This window comes from Manis javanica, chromosome 10, assembly GCF_040802235.1.
Source record: "Manis javanica isolate MJ-LG chromosome 10, MJ_LKY, whole genome shotgun sequence".
NCBI classification, from domain to species: Eukaryota; Metazoa; Chordata; class Mammalia; order Pholidota; family Manidae; genus Manis; species Manis javanica.
Window position 1 is genome coordinate 10,319,632 of NC_133165.1, and position 25,996 is coordinate 10,345,627.

Consider the following 25,996-nt stretch of genomic DNA (forward strand, 5'->3'; position numbering starts at 1 on the left):
ACTCTGAGAACATGAAATTTGGGGCCAGATTATCTGGGTTCAAATACTGACTTTTAATAAGTTGCTTGAGATCTTGGGCAAATTATTTAATGTACCCTTGCTTCAGTTCCCTCAATATAGGAATAATAGAATTATTATGAGAATTAATGAGTTAATATTTGTAAATAATATTTGTGTTTTGCTTACATGTTGACTATCTAAAACTATTTCTGAAAATTTTTTATCTTATAAAGTCAATTTCCTGCTTTTTAATTTTGAAAATTGGATTTTAATATTCTCATGTTATGGGACTTGAAGTCATATTGTTTCAACTCTTGCTTTAAAAGGATATAATCCAAAACATAATTTATATCTTAATTCATCTGTTACATCCAGTACCAAGCAAGAGAGATAACAGACTGTTTTTCTGAGTTAATTGCAAGACTGTTCTGAAGGTAAATTAACATAGAAGGGTAGAAATGTGAGCTGAGAACAGACAAATGATAGGACACGTACTGCTTTGGCTTCTCACTGTTCTTTCTCTCCCTTCTGTGCATATTTAAAACAGTAATGACAACAGCACCTTCTTCATTACATTGATATAACTATCTTTCATGCAACTAAAGATATCTGACTGTCTTTCAACATGGATGTTTTAAAACACAGTGTATTAATAGAAATTTGAGGTATGGTAAGGTCAGTTGATCAGGAGATGATTGCCATTGAAAAGACTGTGTATTATTCACAGTCCCCAGACGAAAGGGCACACCGTGCTGTGGAGGTGGGGCCACGTGGGAGAGCACCAGGGTTGGGTCACGGGACAGAGAGAAAGAGGAAACTATGGGCAAGAGCTCTTGTTGTAGCTTCCCTGGTAAGGAATAGATGAGGCAGGATAAGCAGGCTTATAATTAGCTAGTTTAGGCTTTGTGGCATAGGGACTGTCCCTAATTGGCTAGTACTTGGTCCTGGAGCGATTAGGGCAGGTTTTAGTATCACAGTGTGAAAACCCAATAAGGCAAGTGTTTGAGAATGCGGACTCTGGATTGAATGATTTGTGTTTTAAAAGTGCACCCTTAGGAGGAGGACTCCTTTCCAGGAAAGTGGGTGGCATGAGGGAGTCAGAAAGCCAACGCCTGGTGATGATGTAGGCATATTATCATGTCCAAAAGAAAGCCCGTCTGGCACATACACGTAGGGCCAATGTTAAACCATCAAGTGTATAGAAGATAGGAATATGATTAATACATTGAGTCACACAAAAATCTTCATTCCTCATTTATTGTAGATGTATTCACATTTGGACATTCTATAACCTTAAACTGAGTTGCAAAAATGACTGTTACTACTTATATAAAATATCAGGACAAGTATAGAAGATAAAAAGGAATGTGCTAATATGAGGGAGTGATTCAAATTATCACTATGGTCGTCCTTTACCCATTTTATGTCCCTTTTTCCTCAACCTGAATTTTTTTCTTGTCAGAGGTCTTTAGCTAATTGTGTTATTCAACTGCACTTTCCCAAAAGCCTTAATTTCATACTTTCACCATTATTGAATTGGAGATTTTTCATTAACCCTTATGTCTGGACTAAGGGTTAAAGGCACCCCAGAGAATTTCCTGAATTCTAAACTTAGTTATATCTGTCCCCATGGTTATTTATTGATATGCTACATGATAAGTAATTTAATGAATACCAACCAAATATGACATTACGCTAAGTGCTAAATATGAGAAGTTGCCAAGACAAATCTAATTCCTCACAATGGGGTTGGCTGTACATATGTAAAAACATTTCGGATTAATAGAGTGGCTAGAATGATCATTATGACAAGAACTAACAAAGAAAGGACAACAGACATAATAAGGAAAGAATTATAAACTTAAATAATATAACATTCAGTATACATCACAAGTATGCTCACATTTAGAGAACAAGAAATTCACAAGGTCCTTTGGCTTTGAGGTACACTCATGGTGTTCATTAAAAATATGCCACCAGAAAGATACATATTGATGCCATAAAGTCAGTACCTTTACTAATATTTGCTCAGGCTGACTCTACAATGATCACAAGAGATGCATCCTGAAAACACTAACGCAAACATATACACACTCTTTCTTCTCTATGAAGGATTTCAATATTTGTAGATTTTCTTTACCCACAGTCACATTTTCCACAGTGCAGTGTTCAATAACTACTTTATTGAGCCATAGAGGTGCATGGCTACTCATAGAAGTGGAAGGATCCAGTGAGCAGGTTGTGTGTTATATTTTGTATGTTCTAATGTCAAGTGTTCGTGTCTTTGAGTATTTGGAAGGGAAGAAAAGGAGCAGAACCTCCTCTTTTTCCTCAAGAGGAAGAAGTGACAGTGTCAACATTTTGCAAACCTCTCATAGTAGCAAGTGATTTGATATAACATATTTCTCTTCTAGTATAGGCATATATAAAAATTCTGTAAGCTTTATGTGCATATTCTGTAAATTATTTTCTTTTTCTCAACTATTGAAAAGTTTCTCAACTTTTGAAAATTTTATAATCTAGAGGTCTAAGTAATTATGATGGTGAAGACTGATAGACATTTTATTTATTTGTTTATGTTTATTTACCAGAACTTTTTAAAATTGAAGCATAGTTCATATACAACCTTTGTGTTAGTTTTAAGTATACAACGCAGTGGTTCAGCAGTTACCCACATTATTAAATCCTCACCCAAACTAGTGCAGTTACTATCTGTCAACATAGGAAGATGTTACAAAATCATGGGCTATATTCTCGGTGCTGTACTATCATCCGCATGATCAATTTATATTATAATTGATAATTTTTGTGTCTTTTTTCCTTCCTCATCTTCCCCAGCTACCCCAATCTATCCATCTCTCATGGTAACAACTGGTCACTTCTCAGTGTCTCTGCGTCTACTGCTCTTTTGTTCATTTTTGTATTGATTTTAGATTCCAAATATAAGTGAAACCATAGTTATTTGTCTTTCTGTGCCTGGATTAATTTACTTAGCATAATACCCTCTAGGTCCATCCATTTTATCACAAAGAACAGGAGTTCTTTCTTTTCTACAGCTGAATAATAGTCCATTGTGTATCTGTACCATATCTTCCTTATCCATTCATCTATTGATGGACACTTTGGTGGCTTACATATTTTGGCTTTTGTGTATAATGTTGCAATAACCATAGGGGTGCTTATACCTTTTCAAATAAGGGATTTCATTTTCTTTAAATAAATTGCAAGAAGTGGAATTACTGGGTTGCATGGTATTTCTATTTTAATTTTTTGAGGAATCTCCATATTGATTTTCACAGAGGCTGCACTAATTTACATCCCTCCAACAGTGTAGGAGGGTTCCCTTTTTTCCCACATCCTCTCCAACACTTTGTTATTTCTCGTCTTTTAGATAGTGGCCATTCTGACTGGTGTGAGGTTTTGGTTTGCATTTCCCTGATGATTAGTGATGCGGAACATCTTTTCACATGACTGTTGGCTATGTGTATTTCTTTGGAAAAATATCTATTCAGGTCCTCTGCCCATTGTTTTAATCATGTTATTTGTTTTTTGGTACAGTGTTGTATGAGTTCTTTATATATCATTGGATGTTAGCCACTTATCAGATAAATCATTTACAAATATATTCTCCCATAGTCAGCTGTCTTTTTGTTCTGTTGATGTTCTGTTGATGATGTCCTTTGCTGTACAGAATAGACACATTTAGAAATGACAGTAGTGAAGGAAAATGCCCTTGGGGAACGCCAGACTTTGGATAAAATCCACCACGACCATATTTATTATTATATAGTAGCACCTATATAATTATTTATAATACCTGCCATGTATTGAAATCGCATGCCAGGGACTAGGTATACTTTTTATGTTATTTCAACTTCACAGAAACTTAACATTTTAGGTCCCTTTTCAATAGAGAGCTGTGAGAAGGTGCTGAGATCAAAAGGTCTAGACAAAAATATTAGCTATTTTAAAATTATGTTTTAGATCCTAATGGTAGCTGAGCATCTGTGAATTAGTGAAAAACATTTTTTCTGTCTCATGTTAGTGTTTTTGAATCCTAACCCCCTCAAGTATCCTGAAAACACGATGTTTAATCTCCTCTACCTTTCCCGGCATATGTTGTCTGCGGTAGCCGGTTAGTGTTAGCAACATGATAATGACACTAGTTTTACAATGGCGTAAATCACATCCTGAGTTTGGAGTCTTGAGTTTGTGCCAGTGTAAACCTGTAAGACTGGGACAAAAGTTCCTTGCAACATTCTGCTACAAGTCCAGGGGATTCTTGGCTCTTACACATATCCTGAGAGGTGGTGGGAAGGCAACAATGATAGTAGCCAGACGGGGACAAAGCAAGGTTCCAGGGAACTGGTGGGTATCCTTCTTTTTGGGCAAAGGTATGACTTTCATGGAAAAGGAGTGGAGTTTCCACTTTGAAGTACTTGATGTGGTAAACTGGCTGATAGCCAGGGTATGTGGTGAATAGTTAGTTTCTACACATACTTCCTAGTCAGCTGCTTCACCTGAGAGCAGCTTTACCCAATTTGAGTCTTGAGAAGTTAAAATATTTAGTCCTTCAGAGTAATGCTTCCATTGGTCTGAGAAGCAGGCTCTTTCTGGAAGCCCCACTCCCAGCCCTTAAACAACACTGCTAGCTTCAAACCTCCAGATTCTAGAGCTCCGTTCATAAGTCATCATGGATACTTTCCCTCTCAATTTGCCCTTTATTCTTTATCCATCTACAAAGCCTTCCTATTTTGTTTTGTTTTTACTATAGATTTTTTGGATAATAAAGTAAAATTGATAACAGTAATCATCAAAACAAGCAAACAGCCAGCAATCATTATTTTATATTTCTCATATAAAAGGAGTCAGTTTTAAACACATGCTAAAGGTGAACAGGATATATGGAAGTACTACTTCACAAAAACTTAATATTTTAGGTCCCTTTTCAATAGAGAGCTGTGAGAAGGTGCGGAGATCAAAAGGTCTAGACAAAAATATTAGCTATTTTAAAATTATGTTTTAGATCCTAAGGGTAGCTTGAGTGTCTGTGAATTAATGAAAAACATTTTTCATGTAAATGTGAATGATTCCATTGCAGCAAGAACAGACACAAGGAAAAATACTACTTTTCACATTAAAATATACAATGTTTTGCTGTAACTGCCTAACATGTGCTGATTCAGTTATTCTAAACCCAGTGTCTCCATATCCGGCTCCCAGATTATTCCCAGGAAAGAAAAGGAATGTAAACAAGGAAGCAGAGGGTGGCAAAGAAAGATGTAGCCAACACATGGGATGGAGCAAAAAACAGTAACTTACCTTAGGCACAGGGAATGGTTGAGCCAATTCCAGTGACTCTTGGCATCTTCTCATTCTCACAAAGAGTAACCCATAGTTTATACTTAAAAAGACCATAAGTGCAATAATTACGCCTTTATCATAGTTTTAAGTCATTATACCACTTCCCAGGTTATGTTTAACTTTAAACATTTTTCACTGCAAAATGCCATGAAGATAAGCTTAGTGCTTCGAACATGGTTAGTAAATGGAATGTGTGTGTCACAAAATTAGAAAGAAATGGTTCGTGTTATTACTTTTGCATATGTTGCATCAGATCCTTAGAAATGTTACCTGTGGTAGGGGGAAAAAAATGCCCCCACAAAATATATCCATGTCCTGATTTTTTTGGAACCTGTGAATGTTACCTTATGTGGCAAAAAAAAAACAAAAGAGATATTTGTAAGTATGACTAAGTTGAGGATGTTGAGACAGATAATCCTGGATTATCCCAGTGAATCCTAAATACAATCACATGTATCCCTATAGAAAGGAGGTCAGAGGGAGATTGGACATGCCCGGAGGAAAGAGCATTGCTAAGATGGAACAGCGAGATTTAAATACGCCATTGGTGATTGGCGCGATATTGCCACAACACAAGGAATGAAGAAGCAAGAATACTAGTCGCCTCTACTTTAGTCAAGCCTAGAGATTCAAAGGACCCATTTAATGAATGTACTTCTAGGCCTGTTTTCACACCCAGGACTAGGATTATCTTCTCTTTCCCTTTCTTAGGAGCGTAGGGCATAATTCAGACATAGAGAGTTAAAACTCTCAGATTATATCTGTTTTCTCATCTCATTTTATGTAGATACAGTGCTCTTTCTCCCAATATAACCTTTATTCCAAGCACACAGATTAATTTAGCAAAATTCAACATATACTTAAAGATGCAGTTTGATGTTATCCTTGACAGTGATCAACCATGCGGTGGTCAGTCATTTTTCATGGCATTATCACACTGCCATAGTTATTTACATATATATCTCCTTCAGAAAACTCTGGTTCTGAGGAGTCCAGATACTGTATTTCAGTCATCATGATAGCCCCAGAATTTCACTAAGAACTTGGCACATAATCGACATAAAATAGAAGTTTGAAGAATGAATGAAAACTCCATTTCACTGTAAAATAGGAACATGTTCTACTATGGGTAGATTCATTATTTAGATGATTATGAAGACAGAGAAGTATGAAGTGAAGAGGAGAAAGTGAAAAGTACAACTCTAACATTGGTAGAGAGCATGGACTGCACATATTTTAGCATATTCCACGATATCCAGGGAATGGAGAGAGGAAGGAGATGGAAAACTACTGGAAGTAACATTAAGTGATAAAAATGCAAGGTATCACAAATTCCTCACTCTAGTGACCCCAAAATAAAGGAAACCTAAAGTAAATGAGTGCCAGTCTGCAGGAGGAATTACCGCGGACACCTAAGTAATGAGCAGTCCCTGTAACCACATTTCAGCTGCACTGTGACTCTGATAATGAAGATAAACTTGCTCACACATTTGATTATGTCCTGGTTTGGGCCAGGGGTGAAATACCACACGAATTAACCACTAAAGCATTGTACTGGTCTAAAGAAGCCAGCCACAGAAGGCTGAACATTGCACGCACACTGAAAGCAGCTAGTGGTCGCTGCTGACATAGAGAGATAACAGGTGTTCTGAAATTAGCGGCAACATTGCATGAGTGTGAATGTACTACAAGAAACTTGAAGTGCACACTTTAAAAAGATGAACTGTGTGACATATGAATGATATCTCAATAATGCTCTTACAAAAAATTTGCGGAAAACCATTTTCTGCATGTTTAGATAACAGAAAAGCTAATTAAAACCATGACTCCACTCTACTACAAAGCCACAGTAATCAAGACAATTTGGTACTGGCACAAGAACAGATCCATACACCAGTGGAACAGAATAGAGAGCCCAGATATAAACCCAAGCATATATGGTCAATTAAATAAGATAAAGGAACCATGGATATACAATGGGGAAATGACAGCCTCTTCAACAGCTATTGTTGGCAAAACTGGACAGCTACATGCAAGAGAATGAAACTGGATCATTGTGTAACCCCATACACAAAAGTAAACTCAAAATGGATCAAAGATATGAATGTAAGTCATGAAACCACAAAAGTCTTAGAAAAAATCATAGGTAAAAATCTCTTAGACATAAACATGAGCAAGTTCTTCATGAACATATCTCTCCAGGCAAGGGAAACAAAAGCAAAAATGAACAAGTGGGACTATATCAATATGAAAAGCTTCTGTACAGCAAAGGACTCCATCAACAGAACAAAAAGGTATCCTACAGTATGGGAGAATATATTCATAAATGACAGATCTGATAGAGGGTTGACATCCAAAATATATAAACAGCTCATGCACCTCAACAAACAAAAAGCAAATAAACCAATTTAAAAAAGGGCAGAGGATCTGAACAGACAGTTGTCCAAAGAAGAAATTCAGATGGTCAACAGGCACATGAAAAGATGCTCCACATCACTAATCATCAGAGAAATGCAAATTAAAATCACAATGAGGTAACACCTCACACCAGTAATGATGGCCACCATCGAAAAGACAGACAACAACAAATGTTGGCGAGGTTGTGGAGAAAGGGGAACCCTCCTACACTGCTAGTGTGAATGTAAAATAGTTCAAGCATTGTGGAAAGCAGTATGGAGGTTCCTCAAAAAACTAAAAATAGAAATAACATTTGACCCAGGATTTCTACTCCTAGGAATTTACCCTAAGAGTGCAGCAGCCCAGTTTGAAAAAGACATATGCACCCCTATGTTTATCACAGCACTATTTACAATAGCCAAGAAATGGAAGCAACCTAAGTATCCATCAGTAGATGAATGGATGAAGAAGATGTGGTCCATATACACAATGGAATATTATTCAGTCACAAGAAGAAAACAAATCCTACCATTTGCAATAACAATATGGATGGAGCTAGAGGGTATTATGTTCAGTGAAATAAGCAAGGAGGAGAAAGACAAGTATCAAATGATTTCATTCATTTGTGGATTATAAGAACAAGAAAAAACTGAAGGAACAAAACAGCAGCAGACACACAGAACACAAGAATGGACTAACAGTTACCAAAGGGAACTGTGGAGGATGGGTGGGAAGCGACGGTTAAGGGATAAAAAGGGGTATTATGATTAGCACACATAATGTAGCAGGGGGAATGGGAATGGCAGTATATACAGAAAGACAAGTCATGACTCTATAGCATCTTACTACACTGATGGACAGTGACTATAATCGGGTATGTGGGGGAGACTTGATAATAGGGGGAGTCTAATAACCATAATGTTGTTCAAGTAATTTTACCTTAATGATAGCAAAAACAAACAAACAAACAAAAAAAACCAGAAAGCATACCATGATTCCTTTGAGAAATGCATATCCTGTAGCAGCCCAAGTTCTATATATCTCCTTATTAGTTTATGGCATCCTGTACATATTAAAGAAAAAATTTTAAATAGAGATCACTTCACAGATTTAAAAGCCCTATCTTCCCAGCACCATAATAAAAAAGCTATTAACAATGTGTCCTATTTGTTTCAAGAATTTTAATATATAAAAGAAATACAATATTTCCCATAAATATAAATGCCTTTCAATCAGTAACCCAGGTCTTTATTCCTGCTTTTTGGAAAGCAAGATTTTAGAAATTATTTTTAAGTAATATGCTTAGGTTACTTGATTCTCTCATCAATATTTTGCTACTGTTCTCCTGGGCCACAGAAAATACAAATCAGCTGCCAGTTATTATCATTAATATTTTCAAACTGCCAGTTAAGGTGCATGCATGGCAAAGTATAAAAATAAAATGTTCATTTTAAAAATGTGAAAATTAATAAAAGCATAGCTATCATTCTATATTAGGAGAGGCAATGACAGCCCTAACAATCTATTTCTGTCACTGCAAGTAGTTTAGAAAAGTGTTTAAATTCTTCAGTAATATGAATAAGAGGAAGCTTCACAATACCACTGAAAAATGACAAATACTCAGTTCTTTCATTCTCGTCCAGCTTTCTTAAAGTATTAGTTTGGAGTGAAAAAGGCACACCTATAGGGGAAAAGCAAAACAACAATAAGTTAACTGAAGAGTATAAGCCAAAATAAATAATAGTTTTAATAGTTTTGTTTTAATAGAGCGATGCTTTTGAAATGGAGGAGTAGGAACAATACTTACTTTTCTAAAACTCAAATTAATTTAAATTCTGAGCTCCCATCTTTCCAGAGTGGTGAGAAACATAACCTCAGTCATTATATCTCCTGCGCTCTTCATAGGGAAGTCAACCAAATCACTGACATTTTAATCATTTAGAATAAGCTGCTTCAGCTGGGCCATATGCATCTTCATGAAAACAAAATATTTTACAAAATACAAATTAATATCTATTTTGAATGCTTATTCCCCTGCATAACATCAGGGTCCCAGGGTTCCACGAAGAGGTGAGTGTCAAAGTTCAGAGGGACATTTCAGAGAGCTGAGACACAAGCAAAGACCATTTGTCTAAGAGGATATCACTTAAAACATCACAGACAGCATGATCTAGCACCTGTCCGAGGCTTCTGTTTCAAGTGGCCACAGGGGGAACTTCAAAAGGCTCTGGTTCTCTGGTTCTGTCTGGTTTTATAACATGTGTCATTTCTCTATGAACTCTTTTGACTTACTGGCATTGTGAATCTCCATCTCACCCAGGGGACTGCAGGGTGTTGCTGCATTGATTTAGCACTTCTGGGAAGCATGGTTCTGTTTCCCTCACTCTCTTTTCACCCCACATACCTCCATAGATTTCTCACCTTCCCCAAACCCAGGCTAGGGAAACTACTTCTAACCAGGGCTGAACCTACTCTTGCTATGCCTGCTCCTGTTAATAGACAGACAGACAGACAGATAGGTGATAGATAAATAAATAGATAGGAATGTAGATATATTCTTTCCCATTCAAGTGTCTCTTCCCAGACACAAGTTTTGTCTTTTAGGGAAAAAAAGCCCAAAAGAGTCACAACTTTTTTTTGTCTTGTCATATAAATTCTTGAATTAAAATGCTAATATACTATCATATAAATGATATGATGTAGATAGAAATAATATATTAATGTCTCAAAATATTGTCCATACTAGGCTAGGTATGTGCATAAAAAATATTTAGAGCTGTAATAGGCTGTTCTCAATTTCTATAAATAATGTGCTTCCAAGAACACTTAAGAAAAGTGAATGCATAAGCAAGAGACTTACATGAGTAATAGAGGATTTATGTTTCTAAAGAACTAAAGCTATTCTAATATCCATAATCAGGTCTTAACATTTATGATTTTTGAATCTGTGTTGTATACAGTACATGTGTAAAATTTTCAAAAATATCAAAATATACCCATTAAAAAAATCAACCTGAATGTAAGTCATGAAACCATTAAACTCTTGGAAAAAAACATAGGCAAAAACCTCTTAGACATAAACATGAGTGACCTCTTCTTGAACATATCTCCCCAGGCAAGGAAAACAACAGCAAAAATGAACAAGTGGGACTATATTAAGCTGAAAAGCTTCTGTACAGCAAAAGACACCATCAATGGAACAGAAAGGAACCCTACAGTATGGGAGAATATATTTGAAAATGACAGATCCGATAAAGGCTTGATGTCCAGAATATATAAAGAGCTTACACGCCTCAAAAAACAAAAAACAAATAACTCAATTAAAAAATGGGCAGAGGAACTGAACAGACAGTTCTCTAAAAAAGAAATACAGATGGACAACAGACACAAGAAAAGATGCTCCACATCGCTAATTATCAGAGAAATGCAAATTAAAACTACTATGAGGTATCACCTCACACCAGTAAGGATAGCTGCCATCCAAAAGACAAACAACAACAAATGTTGTGGAGGCTGTGGAGAAAGGGGAACCCTCCTACACTGCTGGTGGGAATGTAAATTAGTTCAACCATTGTGGAAAGCAGTATGGAGGTACATCAAAATGCTCAAAACAGACTTACCATTTGACCCAGGAATTCCACTCCTAGGAATTTACCCTAAGAATGCAGCAATCAAGTTTGAGAAAAACAGATGCACCCCTCTGTTTATCACAGCACTATTTACAATAGCCAAGAATTGGAAGCAACCTAAATGTCCATCGATAGATGAATGGATAAAGAAGATGTGGTACATATACACAATGGAATACTACTCAGCCATAAGAAGAGGGCAAATCCTACCATTTGCAGCAACATGGATGGAGCTGTAGGGTATTATGCTCAGCAAAATAAGCGAAGTGGAGAAAGAGAAATACCAAATGATTTCACTTATCTGTGGAGTATAAGAACAAAGGAAAAATTGAAGGAACAAAACAGCAGCAGAATCACAGAACTCAAGAATGGACTAACAGGTACCAAAGGGAAAGGGACTGGGGAGGATGGGTGGGTAGGGAGGGATAAGGGGCGGGGAAGAAGAAGGGGGATATTAAGATTAGCATGCATGGGGTTGGTGGGAGAAAGGGGAGGGCTGTACAACACAGAGAAGACAAGTAGTGAATCTACAACATTTTGCTATGCTGATGGGCAGTGACTGTAAAGGGGTTTAAAGGGGGGACCTGGTATAGGGGAGAGCCTAGTAAATGTAATATTCGTCATGTAAGTGTAGATTAATGATAACAAAAAAAAAAGCAGTTCCTGTGTGGTGACCTCCAATGAGTTCTACACAATGGTATAAAGGGCATATAAAAGTGTAGGCAAAGGGTCTGTTTTTGTTTATACAGAGGATCAAGGCCTAATTTGGCTACCCCGAAAATGAACTAAGATATGATATGAAAAAGAACTTCCAACATCAGCACTCTCTGGAAGACTCAGGCCAGAAGATGATCATCAAAAAACCCCAACAAAGATCCACACACTGCTACAGGTGTAGATGCACTCATCCCACCAGTTCCTGGACTTGCCATGGGAATAAAGAAGGAAATATCTAAGCTGGCCTGTGCATACAGTAAAACAACAAATTTGAATGTATCTACACTGTTGGAACTCAAACAAGAATTAGGAGAAGTGCAAATTGTAGCATTCTAAAATCTTACAACTACCGACTATTTACTGTTAAAAGAACATATGGATGTGAACAGTCCCCAGGAATGGGCTGTTTTAATTTGTCTGATTTCTCTCAGACTGTTCAAGTTCAGTTGGACAATATCCACCATATCATAGATAAGTTTTCACAAATGCCTAAGGTGCCTAACTGGTTTTCTTGGTTTCACTGGAGATGACTGGTAATTACAGGTATGCTTTGGTTATGTAACTGTACTCCTATTATGTTAATGTGTGTGCGCAATTTAATTAGTAGTTTAAAACCTATACATGCTGAAGTTACTCTACAAGAAGATATGTCAAAGAAATAATCAATCTTTCCATGTTTTCTTCCGCCTGCTACTTCTATAGCTTTTCTTCTTCCTTCCTAATTACAACCCTTAAATAGAATTCATCCCTTATATCGAATTTACGGTGTATCATAATTCTTCCAAGTGGTAAAGATACCGCAAGACAAATACTGGGCATAGAAACCACAGGGCATAAATATGCAAAGAAGTAAAAAACTAACCTTTTCAAACAATATGGCTTCTCTCTCACTTACCAACTTTAAATTTCCCTGTATGGACCCAGAAAATGACTGGTTAGCCAGAGATGGGTAAGATTCCTCAAGGGAGGAACAACCTAAGACAGGCACCGTCACAGGGGGCCATCAGGTGAGAAATTGGGGATCAACAGAGGTGAGGCTTAGAACCTCACCCCCTCTGTTCTGTGAGAAATCTGCTGTATCCGTGGATGTTTTATTGCCCTTGTCTAGCTTGGATTAACACATAGTCTACAGGCACACACCTGATCATCTATATTTGCTCTCTTACAACACTAAACTATGTTTTGTACCTTTATCTTGCATCTACCTACCACTTCAGCATTTTATTAAAAATAATAATAATTAAGAGAGAAATGTGGTATCCACATATAAATCAGGTATAAAAATCAAACGAATATTCATATTTGAACTGATTGTTTATGGTTCATAATGCATGATAAAAACCAAAAGTTTCTGTGATGACTGCCCTTGTACTGTTCACCATGTAACTTATTCACTATGTAAGAATTTGTTCTCCATGTAAGAACTTGTTCGTTATGCTTCAGAAGATTGGAGACTGACAAAAATTAGGCTTGGGGTAGATTAATGATTGTGCATTGAGCATTGACTCCCCTATACAGAATTTTATTGTTGTTAACAACCATTTGATCAATAAATAGGAGAGATGCCCTCACAAAAAAAGTGAAAAAAAAGTACACACTTCCAATAGTAAAATAAATAAGTAACTGGGATGTAATGTATAGCATAAGGAATATAGTCAAAATATTGTGACAACTTGGTATGGTGATAGCTGGTATCTAGAATTATCATGTATATAAATGTTGAATCACTGTGTTGTACACCTGAAACTAATGTAATACTGTGTGTCAACTACCCTTCAATAAAAAATAATTATCTACAAAAAAAAAATCAAAACTACTTCAAAAAAACATTTGAAATTTTAATATTCCAGTTAACTTGAAGCTAATAGACTTTTAAAGAACCTATATCAACGTTTGGGGAAAGCTTTTTTGGGGGGGGATATTTGTAAAGAATTAATCAGAGAAGCAAAATAAAAATTACATGGAGATTGTGGTGATGATTTTGATGAGTTCCTAACATATTTCCCTAAATAAGTTGTCAAGATAAATTTAAAGGCCAGATTTCTTTTATTTAAAAATACTTTGGTACCCTCCTACACTGATGGTAGGAATGTAAATTATTTCAACCATTTTGGAAAACAGTATGGAGGTTCCTTGAAAAAGTAAAAATAGAAATACCATTTGACCCAGGAATCCCACTCCTAGGAATTTACCCAAAAAATATAATTTCTCAGATTGAAAAAGACATATACACTCCTATGTTTATCACAGCACTATTTACAATAGCCAAGAAATGCAAGCAACCTAAGTGTCCATCAGTAGATGAATGGATAAAGAAGATGTGGTCCATATACACAATGGAATATTATTCAGCCATAAGAAGAAAACAAATCCTACCATTTGCAACAACATGGATGGAGCTAGAGGGTATTATGCTCAGTGAAATAAGCCAGGTGGAGAAAGACAAGTATCAAATGATTTCACTCATCTGTGGAGCATAAGAACAAAGAAAAACTGAAGTGACAAAACAGCAGCAGAATCACAGAACCCAAGAATGGACTAACGGTTACCAAAGGGAAAGGGACTGGGGAGGGTGGGTGGGAAGGGAGGGATAAGGGGGAAAAGGGGAGTTATGATTAGCAGACATAATTTTCAGGAAGGGGCACAGGGAGGGCTGTACAACACAGGGAAGACAAGTAGTGATTCTATGGCATCTTACTATGCTGATGGCCAGTGACTGTAATGGGGTATGTGGTGGGGACTTGATGATGGGAGGAGTCTAGTAATCATAATATTGCTCATGTAATTGTAGATTAATGATACCAAAAGAAAAGACTGTTTGGTTTCAGCTCAGAGATACATTGAGCTGGAAAGAGGATCACTTTCATCCATACAAGGTAACCTTGGACAAACTGCACATTACTTTTCTTGAATCCCTCACAGTTGAGTTGCAGTGCAACAGGGTAACCTGAAACCTTGGGAAATAGAGCCACCCATGGCAAGGAAGAGGACCCTTTCATTTGTTTACTTGGAATGGATAAGAAATACAGGTTACATTTTTTTGAGCGATTTGCTAAAGACCTAGTATGGGCTAGTCTCATGTGGGAAGCCCATTGGGGTTATCGTTATGAGAGATTCACAACCTTTTACAGACTTTTCCTCCACGAACTTGACCTGGAGATCATAAAAAAGGGAGAATTGAAGAAAGCTCTTGTAGTCTTGGTTGGGCAAGTAGAACAGCATTAACTCCTGCAAATTTGCCCAGATTCCACTTCCTCTATCTTTCATTCAAAATAAAGGATTTACTCTGCAGAGAGAAAACAATAAAAACTGCTGCTTTAAGACACTGGTGGAAGGAAACTCACTATAGCTGATAGAGGGAAGAAATTATATCAATTCTAAAAAGTATCTCACAGAAACAGGAGAGTAAACAATTCCTAACATGCTCTAAAAAGCCAACATTTCTTTAATACCCAAACAAGAAGAGCCATTAAAACAAAAGGAATCTGCAGATCAATATGCCTTATGAAATTATATGCAAAAAATCCTCACCAAAATATTAACATTAAATTCAGCAATATATACAAGAGATAATTTATCACTACCAGGTAGGAATCATCCCAGGAATTCAAAAGTGCAAAATTTTAATGCAAAACATTAAAAAATAAATGTAATTCTCCATATTAATAGACTAAGGAATACATGCCATATGATCAGCTCAATAAAGCAGAAAAAGCATTTGAAAAAATTCAACATTCATTCATGACAAATGCTCCTAGCAAACTTTGAAGAGAAGAGAATCACCTTAGCATAATAAATAACATACTTTTTCCCTAAGTTTGGTAACAAGAATGTCTACTTTCACCATTGCTATTCAACATCATGCTGGAAGTTCAAGTCCATGCAATGAAGCAAAAAATAAATAAAATACATATAGATTGTAAAGGGAAAAATTAAAATGAAGCTATTCACAGAATATCTTTTTATTTTGTATGTAGGAAATCCCAAAGAATCAACAAAAACTAATGAATTTAAATGTGTTTACATATGATATAAGGTCAGGATACAAATCAATAGTATAGTTCTTGTTTACTTCAGACATTAGTGGCATGTTTTGATGTTTAAACTGTCCCTTACCCACTGTTTCTCTCTTTGTGCAGGGGCTTATTAAGTTCTTGAGAGTTTTTCTGTGGGAATGTTATTATTAATATTTGTTTGAGCAAAAGACAGAAAATAGCTTGTTCACAATTTGTCTTGCCAATGGGTTTCATCCCCAGGCAAGTTTACTGTGGATTCAGTGAGATTGACGAATGACAATGTAACGTTATGGGTAAAAGGGTTTGTTACCAGGCTGGTTCTCCCGGTAAGGGTTGAGCACTAGAATTACATCTTCATCCAACAGTCTGCAGGTCTGTGAGCCTCCTTCATCTCTGCCTCCACCCAGAGCACGGCAGAGCTCTTTATATAGTGACTCAGCCAATCATAACTTATTGCCTACAAGTGTGGAAGCAGTAGCCTAACAGTAGGCCAATAACATCAAGTAGTTTAGTGTCAGGTGCGGATCCTGGCCATACAAACTTCAATTTTCTCCACACAATTGTACTGAGCTTGTATTCTGCATAAAAATACATTAATCAGGAAAGTAAATTGCATTGCATTGCACTGTGTTGATGATTTTGATAGATTCTTACGATTCTTTCTTAAGCAAATTGTGCTTAAGTTGTATTGCAGTTAATATGTGTGTGTGTGTGTGTGTGTGTGTGTGTGTGTATCCTTACATCTTTATGATACTGAATATATTTATCTGTGAACAAAGGTGTCTTGCCAATGGGTTTCAGCCTCAGGCAAGTTCGGTATGGATTCAATGTGATCAAAGAAATTGACAGCAAGATGTTGTTTGGGGTTAAAAGGTTTATTACCTGGCTTGTTCTCCCAGCAGTAGGTGGAGCACTAGCATCTCTGCCTCTGCCCAGAGCACTGGGCCGAGCTCTCTATACAGCACAATAATAGCTTATTGTCTAAAGGTGTGGAAGCAGTAGCCTAGCAACAGGTGAGTTACATCATCAGGTGGTTTAAGTTCAGTGAGGATCCCGGCCATAGGAACCCCAACTTCCCCACACTCCACTCCTCCAGGATTCTCGCCTTACAAGCTACATGCTTTCAGTCTTCCGCAATGGTCCCTGTGTGAGAAAGCTGGAGCACTGTAACCAGATTCCACAATTGCAACAGAGGATAACAACAACTTAGAGATAATAAAAATTAAGATACAGCAAGATTTTGCTACAAAAATTATAATAATCCTCAAGTCAGAGGAAGTTCCCAATCTATAAGGACTTCAGGGGCAATAAGACACATGTTTTAATGCCACCAACATAGGCAAATCTTGTCCATCAGATAGGATGCATGCAAGAGAGTGGTCCTGTGATAGGACTGTAGCAGGAAGGGGGTCCCTTCCAGGTCTAGTATGCCATACTTTTACTCTTTTCCCCGTGGGGGTTACTGAAGGGTCTATATATAGTGCTACTGGAGGTGCATGCACTGGTCATTATGGTAAAACAAAACTCCCCAGTAAGGTGCTCCTACCTTCTGGCCATTCAGGATATATTACTGTGACCTCTGGTGACCACTCTGCTGTTATTCCAGGAATACACAGGAGGCCAGCTTCCAGGCCTTGTTCCCAAGGTGCCAGGAAGGCCAGCCATCATTGGTCCATGTGTAGAAAGGTCCAAGGCCACATCCACTTAATGGAGTCTCCGGGGTTCAGTGCAGTTGGCACTGGCAGCAAGATATTATTCTGGTGGCCGAACCTCAGCTTCAGTGATTCTTCCTTGGTTTGTACTTGCAGTTGTACAGGGGAGGCAGCCAGATGTGTTAACATATCTATGGGGTTCAGGGCTCCCTTTCGGGGTCTCTCTGTTGATATCTGACTTTAGTCTGGATTTTAACAAGCCATTGTGCCTCTCTATCATGCCTGCTGTGGTAGGACTGTATGGCACATGAAACTTCCATTTGATTCCCAGCTGTCACACCCATTCTTGCAGTGTATGCCCAGTAAAATGGGTGCCCTGATTACTCTCAATTACCTGTGGTTGGCCATAGGCAGCAAAGAGATGCTCCAGGCCTCTTTTGGTCATCTGCTGCTCTGGACTACATGTAGGAAAAGCAGCCAGAAGTCCAGTAGCTGTGTCCACACAAGCCATCACATACCAATTTCCTTCTGACACAGGTAGGGGCCCAATATAGTCTATCTGCAACATGACGGGTGGTATAGGCCCCTTTGCTATTGTCCCATGTTGCTGTGGAACTCAGTGTCAGTCCCTTTTGGAGCACACGACACACTCTTGCTGAGCTCTACTAACTTCTTTGAAGGTCAAGGGCAAGCCCTACCGATGGGCTACAGCCCACATTGTCTTTTGCCCTGCATGCAACAAAGGCTGACGTAGCCATTGGGCTACATCAGAGGCAAGCTTTCCTTCTGACCAGTGTATCTAGGCCAATTTATCTCCCTCGTCATTTCCTGGAGATGCCAGTGGCAAATGACCTGTCACATGATATACTGTAATTATTTTAGTCTGATCACAGGCCCAAAAGTCTTGCTACAATTCTTGCCTCAAGAGGGGTCAATGACCAACCAGCCAGTTAGCATGGTACAAGGTTGGTAGCCACAGGGCCAAGCTCCGATAGACAGCCCAGCTGTCAGTGCAGACAACTATAGGGGAGGCTCCTGGCTGATCACAAGCCACACAGCCTGCAACTCTGCACATTGGCTGCTCTTCCCCTCACCATCTTCCATCCATATTGTCTCAGTCTTAGGATGGAAAGTAATGGCCCTCCATTTTGGGGGCTGCCCATGGCTGGAGCCATCTGTGTACCATGCATCTTTGGGTATAGGGGCTCTTCCCTCCCAATAGGGACTCTCTGCTACTAATGATTCAAAAGCAAGTTCTTCCTGCTTTTCGCTAGTATATGTCACCAGCCCCAATAAGCACTGGAGTTCTTTACTCAAGGGGCTACTAGAGAGGGCACTTCGCTACTGTAGGTAAGCACCCCACTTGGCTAGTGTGGGTGTTTGTGCCACACCACTCCTTGGCTTTTGGGTCCAGTCTCGTACCCTTCCAAGATGGGAGAGGTGGTTTACCTTTATTGGGGTCATTCCAGTGGTGGGTTCTGTAGCCAGCAAGGCACGATACACAGCAGCCAGTTGTTTTTCTATCAAAGTGTATCGTACCTCTGCCCCTTTCCAGAGTTGTGACCAAAATCCAATGGGTTGGCGAGTTCATTCAAGCTGCTGCCAGAGATCCCAGCCATAACTGTTTTCAGCCACATGATCATCCAGCTCACAGGGCCTTGCTGGGTCTATCACACTCAAGGCCTGCATGGCCTTGACTGCCTGTTTTGCTGTAGTAAAGGCAGATGCACATGTCTCATCCCAGTCCCACCTGATATGCTTTTGTACCAACCAGTATAAGGGCTTCAGAATTTGTGTCATGTGGGATAAACACTCTCCAGTTAGCCTAGAAGACCCAGAAACTCCTGTAGCAATGCTACAGTTGTGCGGGTAGGAAAGGCCTTGACTTTATATAAGACTGCTTCTGGTATAACTTTGAACTTATCCGACCAGACGACCCCCAAGAATTTGACAGACAAACCAGGTCCCTGAACCTTGGTGCTGTTCACAGCCCATCCTTTGTCCTGTAAATGTTGCAGCAATCTAGGTGCTGCACCTGCTAAATCTGAAAGAATCGGGCATGAGCATGACATCATCAATATAATAGTACAGCAGCAACGTTGGCAGTTTCTCCCATGTAGCCAATTCCTGGGCTACAAGTCCATGTCAGACGGTGGGGCTGTGGAGGTATCCCTGTGGAAGTATGTGAAAGTCCATTGCTGTCCTCCCCACGTGAAGGCAAACTGTTCCTGACTTTCTTGTTCAATATCAATGGAAAAGAAGGCATTAGCAAGATCTCCCATATAATGGTATGTTCCTAGTTCATGGCTGAGGGTATCCATCAGGCCTGCAATAGAGGGGACAGCAGCATGCATAGGGGGTATGACCTTACTCAGTTCTCTGTAATCCACAGTCATACACCAGGAGCCATCTGGCTTTTTTACCGGCCACACTGGGGAATTGAAAGGACTGTGGGTGGGCTTTATAATACCCACCTTTTCCAGCTCCTGGAGAGTTTTTCTAATCTCTTATGCCCTCCAGGCAGTTTGTAATGTTTGGTATTAGTCACCCGCTGAGGCACAGGCAAAGCTATGGGCGGGTGCCTAGCATGTCCCCTCAGAACTGCCTTCACCACACGTACTCTTAGTCTGAACTCACCTGCAGTGGTCTGCATCCATAGACCCTGCAGGATATCAATCCTCCAAATATACTCAGGGATAGGAGATATATACACAGTATACTCTTTTGGGGGTAGACACCCTATTCCCAAAGGGATTTGGGATTTTTTCACTCTGATAGCCTTCCCCCCATATCCATCTATGATGTGGGGGTCCCAGGGAACCACTCAGGGTTACCATGAATCAGGAACATTGAGCCCCTGTGTCCACCAGAGCCAGGACACATATGTTCACTAGGGACCAATGGATAGCTATTTCAACATGTGGCCTCCAGTCCCCCCAACCAGTCCCTCAGGGCAGATACCTTGACCTTCCCCTCAGTCAAACCATGTTCCCCGATCACCTTCCTGTGTGGGCTCAAGTGAGGTTGGCTCGTTCTCCAGCAGGAAGTCTTGCAAACACACAGGCCAGGCTTGTGGCTCTGTCTCTGGCCTCTGCCTCTTTGGTCTTAATGGCTGGAACTGCTGCTCTGGTTTCAGCTGTTGCCATAGCTCCAGTAAGATCCTATTTTACTTCCCATCTAATTTCCTTCCATCTGCTCCTGCCCATATTAAATCAACCCACATCTGGGTCCTCGTAACCTTCACGGGGTCCTGTAAATTCTTCTTGTGAATAACAGGTCTTATTTCTTTCTGGATTCTTATTGCTTCAGCCTCTCCTATATCTACTACTGTATGTGTCACCCTGCTTATGGGCTGCCCTAAGTGAGGGGAAAGAATGGCCAGTAGAGACCCAAAGAGGGATGTAGGAGCCATTTGAAGTACAATATTTCTCATTCCAGTAGTGAAAATCTCTTCATCTGGCCTATAATTCTCTGGACTACAGATGGCATTTCTTACGCCTAGCTCTCGTAGCACCTGTTGGAGCTGAGCATATGTCTGCTGTCTAACAGGAGAGGAAGGCAGATCACCCGGACTGGGCCACACAGCACGAAGTGCAGCCATAAGCCAATCAGGGAGGGAGTGACTGCCTGATGTGCATTTTGTAATCGCTGCCTCCGGGCAGGCTGCACTGTCAGGGAAGACAGCTTTCCCATCTCTGATCCCGACAGAACAATTCCATCCACCCCTAAGTCCCACAGACGCAGGAGCCAAGCTGATATTGACTCCGAGGGCTTCTGCCTAAACCAGGAGCCCAAGTCCACCAGCTCAGCCTGAGTACAGGGGCAGAGCATAGAGTGCTCCCCGACCTGGGGAGGGGGCTGCTCCTCTCCTGGGGGAACTTTCAGCTGCTGGGTCTTTGTTTTCTTTACAACCACTGGTGTGCTTTCAGTACAGGAGGGTCCAGTGCCTCTGACACCACCCCTTCATCCTTCTCCAGTTCCCCCATTTCTGGAACTGATGGCACCTTTCTCTCCCCTCCCGAGTGCCTCCTCTGCGACAATCTTTACCTTTTCTACTGTGCCTCACGGCAATGCTACCTCAGTCTTCAGAAGGTCTCTTACCTTCAGCTCAATGCTTCGCAGCTGATGTTCTTGTGCCACCTCCACCTGTGCTTCCCTCAGGAGTTCATCTTTTTCCTTGATGGCCTCTTCCTCCTTCAGAGCATCTGGCAGTGCTGCCGTCTCATCTCCAATGGCACCTTGCTGCCGGCGCTCTCGTGCTGCCTCCTCTCGTATCAATGCCATCTCTTTCTTCAGGGAATGCACAGAGGTTTGCAGCTCATGTTCTCGTGCCACCTCCTCTCGCATCAGTGACATTTCCCACCTCAGAGAATCCACAGAAGTTTGCAGCTCGCATTCTCATGCCGCCTCTTGCAACAATGCCACTTCCCTCCTCAGGGAATCCACAGAAGTTTGCAGCTCACGTTCTCATGCCACCACTTCTTGGGTCTCCTCTGTAGCCCTTTTTCATACTGTGAGAAGCAGCCAACCCACAGTCCCCGCTGCCTCATGGGCACTCATTCTGCTTCTCAAAGGATCTGCTTACTATACCAATAGCCACCCCTACAGCCTCAGGTGGCACCACCACTTGCCTCCAGTCCTGGGGTGGGGCCCAGTCCTCTAGGAGGCAAGCCACCTCAGACCATATCCATTGAGGGACGATCCACTGTCTCCCCATTCACAGGGGCAGCCCGCTGAAGCACCCCTCCCATAAGGGCAGCCTATCTTTTCCCTTGGTCAACAATGAACCCTGCCGACTTTCGCTAATTGTCTTGCCAATGGGTTTCAGCCCTGGGCAAGTTCTCTATGGATTCAATGTGACTGAAGAAATTGACAGCAAAACGTTCTTTGGGGTGAAAGGGTTTATTGCCCAGCTTCGGATTGTTCTCCTGGCAGTAGGTTGAGCACTAGCATCTCTGCATCTGCCCAGAGCACTGGGCTGAGCTCTCTATATAGCACAATAGCTTATTGCCTAAAGGTGTGGAATGGGTAGCCTAGCAACAGGCCAGTTACATCATCAGGTGGTTTAAGTTCAGTGACAATCCTGGCCACAGGAACCCCAACTTCTCCACAAAAGGCTATTTGTTTCAGTATATGCAAAAGCCTTTCAGTAGTGCTTTTTTCTCATACAGATGTTGTACATTAAAAAACTCATAATTATTGGTATGGTATATTTTCATTGCTCTTCTAAGTGGGGTTTATTTCTTCCATTACATCTTGTAACTATTTGTGTATATGAAGGAGGTAGGATTGGGTAAAAGCAGATGCACTGTGTTGTAAGCCCAGTAAAACCTCATCCTACATGGTAGGCAGCTCTCCAGTAAGGATTGCTGAAGATTCTGTTAAAGGAGAAGGCAGGAGGCCCTAGCCAGAGGGCTTCTATCACAGTGGAGGGTTCATGGCTGCCTGCATGTAGGATAGAAATCAAAAGCAGGCCCTGTACAGCATGAGGCAGGTTTATTAACAGGTGAAAGGTATAGATTATACAGCAAAGCAGAGCAGCCCACTCCATAGGCAGAGAAGTAACCCCCTGTTTTACCAGTAGGTTTCAGCCCCGGGCAAGTTCACTATGGATTCAGTGTGACCAAAGAAATTGACAGCAAAATGCTCTTGGAGTGAAAGGGTTATACCAAATTTTATTCTCACAGTGGTAGGTTAGTCACTGGAATCCCATTCACTCAGAGCAAGTCTGCACGTAGCAAGCTGGTCTTTGCCTCTGGGCTTCTCTGCCTGCACAACCATCCCACACAGCCATCCTCTGGGCCTCTGTCCTTGGCGCTGCCACCACTCCAGCCTCTGCTCTGCTCTCCTGCAACCCTGCAGCCCTGCCACCATGTCACACCCAGAGCACTGGGCGGAGCTCTTTATATAGAGTCAACAATCATGTATTGCCCACAGGTATGCAGTGAGCTGGTCAACCAGGGCCAGGTGAGAATCCCGGCCACAGGAACTCTCCTTTTATCTACACCCCCACTCCCTCCACTTGTTAGTTCCTTTATTAGAAGTACAAAGAGTATGTAAAGCTGGGGGAAGAATAGTCATATTTCTCTGGGAAGAGTTTTGTAAGACGGAGTCTTTTGCTTATTAGGTCTCATCTGGTGTCATGACTGACAGGTGTGATTTTTAGTAACTAAATGAGATTTAATGAATTTAAGGTCTATTTTGGTCAAATTGGATACCACCTTGGTTTGATCTAGTGACAGCCAATTTCTGTCTCAACCTGTTATCAGTCTCAGGCTGTTAAACAGTATCTGGTTAAGTAATATCCCTGTTGCTCCATATCTGGCTAATGTAGCTAGCTCAGAATTAAGTCTGCTTTACCTGCCCCTCCCTTCCCACCTCAGTTCTCTGCAGCTGAGGCCTGGAGGTGATGAGAGCTGGAGCTTCTCTCACAAGCTTACTCCCCACAGCAATTATGCGCGGCTGTGAAAAGGGGGTTGAGCAGTGCGTCTGTCTACCGCAGCTGGGCTTCATTATTTGAAGCTCAGAGGGAAAGCTCAGAGTGAGAACCTGTGAGAGCTGATAACAGAGCTCCGAGGCCCATGTAACAGGCAGGCAGAGGAAGGAGAATCTCAGAGGCAGAGTGAGAAGACGACTAGGAGTTGAGGTGAGTTTTAGAGCTTTTTGAGCTCAAAAACCTAAGAATACAAAGTAAGGATTTAAAAAGTAGACTTCTTGGGCAAGTGATTTATTTTGCAAGTTTTAACTGTGCTTTTTAAGATGAAAAAGAATGTGAGAGTGGAATTTGGGTTGGAGTGAGAAACATTGATTTCAGGTCAATTTTCAAGAAAATAGAATGTGATAAGATATTAGGAAAAGGGACTATCTGTAAAGGATATAAATTGAAGATACAGAGGGAAAGGGAACTAACTGGTAATGAGAAATTTTCAAAGCCCCAGGCCACATATGGAAGGAACACTTATTTTGGGGGACTCTTTAGGGCACTTATACAGTATGATTGGATAGGAAAAGAAAATGATTGGTGTTTGTGAATTAAGTTCATGGGAATTGTGGCACTAGTTTAATTGTGTATTTGTGTGTTGAAAAGTCATTTGCTGAAAATAAGGAAGAAACTAGAGATTGAGTTTAAAGAACTGGGGAAGCCTAAATCTGAGAAGAACTGTGAAAACTGGGAGAAAAAACAAAGAAGGGAAATACCAAGTTTTTTGGGCTGTTTTGAAAGTCCACTTAGGTTTGAACCACAAATTTATAATAACAGTAGCCTAGATCTACGCCGTCCAATTCAGTGGCCAGTAGCCATATATACCTATGACATTAACATTTAAATTAATTAAAATAAAATAATAATTGAGTTTCTTAGATGCACTGTTCACATTTCTACTGCTCAGTGATTGGTATGTTATTCCACTGGACATAACAGATGTAGGAAATTTCCACCATTGCAGAAAATCCTATTGAGCAGTCTAGACCAGAGTCAGGTAATTTGTCTGCAATAGTGTTGGGCAGCAGATGAGAATGCATACGCTTAAATGGCCCCAGGATTGCTATTATGCCTGCCTAAACCAAATGGGAGGCAGATGCTAAAACAGAGCAGAACAAAAAGGTGTCTTGTGAAGCCTAATCTAAACATAAAAGGACAAGAAAAATAGGAAAACAATGATAGGAGCAACACTCAAGAGGTATCAAGGACTTTGTTATTTTGCAAAGCCTAGTCACTAAGTGAAAGAAGTAGAAGGATTGTGTTTAGAGTAAGGTAACTTTAATATTTCACAGGTGGGAACCCCTTTAGGACAAAGCTCAGAGTTTGGTGCAAGTGGAATGGATTGATAGATTCACTGGGGTTCCGAGAATCAAGGAAACATAGTGCTGGACAAATAAAATAACTTGGATGCTGAAGTGACAGGATTTTAGGTTTGTAATGGGTAGGAAAATGGTTTGATTAATGACAGAAATGAAGAATAACAGGATGATATAGTCAAGTAACAAATGACCCTTAGTGTAATAGGAATAGAGAAACATGGATGTAGAATCTAACTTTAGACTAAGTTTATGAACCAACCACACTGTTTATATTTTAGTCATTGTTATATTATTATTTTTCTTCCATCTGAATAAGAAGGAAGCAAATGAAAACTGATAGATCATGAGCTGTGGAGTTAGATAAATCTGGGCTTCAAATTGCAGAGCTACACCACTTACCTTATATTTAATTTGTGGCAAC

At 40.0% G+C, this 25,996-nt stretch overlaps 1 protein-coding gene across 4 annotated transcripts in view; it reads left to right on the forward strand.

Annotated features, from left to right (window-relative positions):
* The first annotated feature begins 24,182 nt into the window (after window positions 1-24,182).
* Window positions 24,183-25,996, forward strand: part of MGAT4C (MGAT4 family member C) — a 777,100-nt gene continuing 775,286 nt past the window's right edge. For all 4 annotated transcript variants that reach the window (XM_073214769.1, XM_073214768.1, XM_073214771.1 and 1 more), the window contains exon 1: window positions 24,183-24,421. The gene's annotated coding sequence lies outside the window, so the exon portion shown is untranslated. The remainder of the gene's footprint in view (window positions 24,422-25,996) is intronic.